The sequence below is a fragment of the Gavialis gangeticus genome, unplaced genomic scaffold (genome assembly GCF_001723915.1).
Source record: "Gavialis gangeticus isolate Ggan-Ray unplaced genomic scaffold, GavGan_comp1, whole genome shotgun sequence".
NCBI lineage: Eukaryota > Metazoa > Chordata > Crocodylia > Gavialidae > Gavialis > Gavialis gangeticus.
This window is the reverse complement of record NW_017729031.1, coordinates 63310685-63315153: the sequence shown is the minus strand read 5'-3', so window position 1 is coordinate 63315153 and position 4469 is coordinate 63310685. Positions and strand designations below refer to the sequence as shown.

Sequence of the window (4469 nt, the reverse complement as noted above, 5' to 3'; positions counted from 1 at the left end):
ACACATGCACCCACACCCCCCCACGCCCACCCACAGACACCCTCCACACACCCCACAAATCCCATACCCACACATCGCCACAAACACACTTCCTACAAACCCCCCACACCCATCCACCCACACATACCTTGGATCAGGTTGCTATTTTTAACTTAATCTAACCTCCTCCTAACCTCCCTGAATGTCTGCACCCAGCCTGAATGTTGCCATTGGAACTGGTGGTGGCAGAAAGCTGCCAGCTGTAGAGTTTGGGGATTTTTTAGATGCAGAATGTAGGAGAAAATATTCTAATAATCAAAATATAAAACTGGAGGTAATCTATTTTCTCACCAGGAAAGCATTACGAAGAGATTTGCACCTGTACTCAGTCAGCCTCTGATCTTTGTTCCTGGAACTGACAAAAATCTAGCTACTATTGTAATAAGTTACTTCTCTGTTAAGGTGGAAACATATAGTCCTTGGGGCCAAAGGAAAGAAAATGAAGTTACGGTCTGTGGCTAAGCACCCACACCTATTAAAGGCCCAATTGTGCAACCCTTATGATAGTAAGGGGTATATATTGGTATCAGGCTAGCCTGTCCTTCATGAATCAACATTTGACTGTAGGGATACTGAGGGCATCTATACTCTTCCTCATAAGTGTGGAATGTATACTCTGAAATGTTGACAAAAAGTTTAGCATCTTCTGTTGCCTCCTCAGCTTCCTCTCACCAAGGTTGACTAGCCGTGATGGAATTATCTCCTATTCAGGCAACAAAGTGGCATCCACTGTATTCTTCTCATCCTAGAGAGCAGTAATAAGGGGGATGAATAGAGGTGGGACTAGCTTTGCTTTGCACTCTGTAAGTTATGCACATTCACTTTCAAGGCACCTTTTTGTCTTGCTGGACCATTTTCATTGTGGATTTTCTCTCTTGGGGCCCCGAGGAAGCACTCTGTATTTAAGCCTGGGGAAATAACCTTGACATCATTTGGGAATTAGTTCATTTTTTGTTTGTTCATATTAGGAACATGAAGATGGAAATTAAACTTACTATATTTTAATCATAACATCAGTGCCAGCTTTCTAGTATCCATACGAATCACTGGGAATGTGGTTATAAGGAAATAGCTTTGCACCACATACTTGTGGCAAAAAATGAAACCAGCTGATCTCAACCTCTCAAAGAGTTGCTTGGTTATTTATATATAACTATACTGCTGCTAGGGCATAAGAGAATAGGCATGGTAGAGTTATTCATGTATATAAAACAACTTAATTGTGCTTCATCTGAGAAGTTACATTTTGAAACAGATCTTATTTAATAACTATAATAGGAAAAGCCCTTATTTTTTTAGCAGAATACCTTAAAATGTCTTTGGAGACCCATATCTTTTTTCAAAATATTTGGAACAGAGATGTATATTAATTATTGTTACTTGAGCTATTTTATAACACTGTACCCTGCAGATAGTTTCTTAAAGCACATTTTATAAGAACTGAGCACTTTAAAAACTGTATTTTTAAATAGTAAAATTTTAAGGTCTAGATTCTGCCTTCCTCATACTGAGAAGTTTATTCTAAAATCAAAGCAGCAATGTTTCTTATTTTTTTCAATTTTAATGAGAGTCTTATGTTAATTAGAATTTTTCTTAAAGCCTTGGCTGATAAACTCATATAACTATGTGAGATTCTCAGCTTTCATTTATGACACAAAATTATTTTCTAGCCTTTGTGGCTGTGAAAGAGAACTTGAAATCAGGAGCCTCAATGAATCCTAAATTTTCAAAACCCAAAGGACAAATAAAAACAAACTTCACATTTATTATTAATTAAAAAAAAATCTCCTGACTTATACCTTGATATTTTTGTTCCCTGACTCATTATATTTTTAACATTTGTGCCAATGATTATGACTACGATACCACTCACCATGAGTAAAGTTAACAGAAATATAGAACCTCATGCCTTCAGGATGTTAGTCAGTAAATTCCACTAAAGCAGTTCCAAAGCTCTATGATAGCGGATGCACTCAGGAGCTGAGGAGCAATGCACACTTCTTCTGCACGAGCCACTAACCATGCAAAACAATGCCTGACATACTACAAGAGAACTGTTAGCTGAACCTTCGAGTACAGAAGGATGTATTTCCAATGGAGGCATATGAATTTGACTTCATATGCTTTTCAGCTGGTCCTTGAAACCAGGACCATTTCAATTGATTTATTTCCAATTCTTAAATTGGCTTAAATGCAAAAACTCTTGTTCTCCTATGATAGAGCATGATGTTTCAAAATACTGCAACCTGGTCTGCCGAGTCCCATAAAGAATTCACATATAGAGAAAAGGAACTTTAGTCTCATGGGGAATGTGTTGCATCAGCAACATCCTCTACTGTCCTACCTATGGCCCTTCTCCCTGGTTAGCTATAGCACATCTATCCTGGACACACTTTTGAAGCAGCAAATGAATAAAGTTCAAAGTTTGCAACTAAAAAGCTGTTCACAAACAAACTTGGAATGGTATTCATTTATTTGCTATTAATAATTCTTTGAAAAATAGGTCAGCTCTTCCTGGTGTGTGACTGTTTTGTTGTTTGTTATTCAGTTTTCAAGGAAAAAGGATCACTGTGCCTTGCTATGAAGTCAGGAGATTGGAGTTCAAGACTTGGTCCTGGCTTGGGCTCTGTTGAGTGTTCTCAGCTGAGTCAACTATAAAATGAATACCTAGTCCTTTGAGCCACGTAACCAAAAGTAGACAAAAATGAGATGCTACCCACATCACCCCTCGGCCATTAAGCTTGGAATAAATTTCAGATCTTTTGACTCCAGTTTCATGCCTTGTGATTGGTCATGTGATATATTTCCACTTTTTAATTTCTTGATTGAAGCTATTCAGACAGGAAGAGCTAGGGACAACAAAAAAAAGACAACCAGCAAGTTACAAACAATGAAGTGGATTACTTGTGCACGAGTATACTTTTTTCATATGCTAATACCAATATTTAAAAAAAATGCATGTTCATGAAAGAATATGCTTTTGAAATATTTGATAATAGTGAATAAAATGGTCTGCATGTAAAACCATGACAGGACCAAGTGTTTATTTGAGATGTAGGTGATTGTTCATACAGACAGGTTTGCTGGATTCAACCTGACCTGTCAGGAGGCATCCACCACTGCTGACCTGGGGGAATCTAGTTCAAGGGCTACAAACTCAGGAAATCTAGAAAACATTCTTTCCAATGAACCTACTGAGAACGAAAATTACAGATTTTTTTTGCCTTTTTCACTGTTCCTACACACAAAAATAATAATATATTCTGTTTAGGCCAACTACTGTGCTATTTTGGAATCTATGGAAAAATGTCACCAAATGTAGACACCAAGGTTAGGATTTCAGCCACTTATGTGACGTCTGATCCACTCCTAGTTTGATGTTAGTTTCAGTTGTATGGGAGAGGGAGGGAAGTAGGAAGTGTTGTTTTTTGGGGTTTGTGTTTGTTTAAATACAAAAGAGGAGGCAGAGGTGTAGCAGGGCAGTTCAGTGACTGGGACAGTTTTGACACATGGGGGCATACCTGTTGCCACAGTACCAATGATGGAAAGAAACACAGCCAGCTGCTGTAGGGTGATGACTATTTTTGCACCCTGCTACAAAGGCAGTGCCCAGGACTGCTGCCCTACTACCCCCCACTCCTGCTCCATCCCCCCTGCGCAGTTATGTTGCTCAGAGGATCATATTGCATGATTCAGAGGGCCACATTGTACTTCATTGCCCTCATGCAAATTTAGTCTCCTAAGAATTATCCTTGAATTCAGTGATGATAAGTTTTTGAGTTCCTGCTTGCCATGGGAATGAGGGGTTCAAAGTTATGACCTCTGGGCAAGCTTTTTAATGGTATTTAGAACCTATTGGTAATTGAGGCCATAAATACTTTGAAAAAAAATCTTTCCCATAGTTTTTACTGAGACAAAACCCTTTTTGATTTCAAGAGTTACAGTGTTTGGCTGAACCAAACTTGCCTCTTCAAATGAATGTGAAGAGTTTAAATGGCGTGTCAGGCTGCTTTTTAGACCTGCCTAGATTTCAGGTATGGCTACAGAGGGATAAAAATTATGTCAGGCTGATGACAGACGTTAACAAAAAATTACTTTAAACTCGGCATACTCCCACGCTGAGCCCTGCACATGCCCAGAAGCGGTATCATGTTAGTTGGACCCAGCTTGCCAGACGTTTGTATAGATCAGTGGAGCTTTTTTTTTTGCACTTTTGCACTATGTCACCATTAGTAAGTAGCTAAAAAGGCTTTTTGTAGCTGGTAATGGATGAATTGACTCTTAGATAAAAGTGTCAAAAAAGCTCCACTGAAGTGCCCAATCCAAGGCTCTGTCCTTGGACCCAACTGTTCAACATCTTCATTAATGATGTGGACACTGAAGTCAGAAGCGGACTGGCCAAGTTTGCCGATGACACCAAACTTTGGGGC

At 39.0% G+C, this 4469-nt stretch overlaps 1 long non-coding RNA gene across 1 annotated transcript in view; it reads right to left on the bottom strand.

The window, feature by feature from the left end:
* Window positions 1–2479: 2479 nt before the first annotated feature.
* The window catches only part of LOC109301811, a 25893-nt gene continuing 23903 nt past the window's right edge, over window positions 2480–4469 (bottom strand). Inside the window, exon 3 of the long non-coding RNA XR_002098634.1 lies at window positions 2480–2888. This is a non-coding gene — a long non-coding RNA (uncharacterized LOC109301811). The remainder of the gene's footprint in view (window positions 2889–4469) is intronic.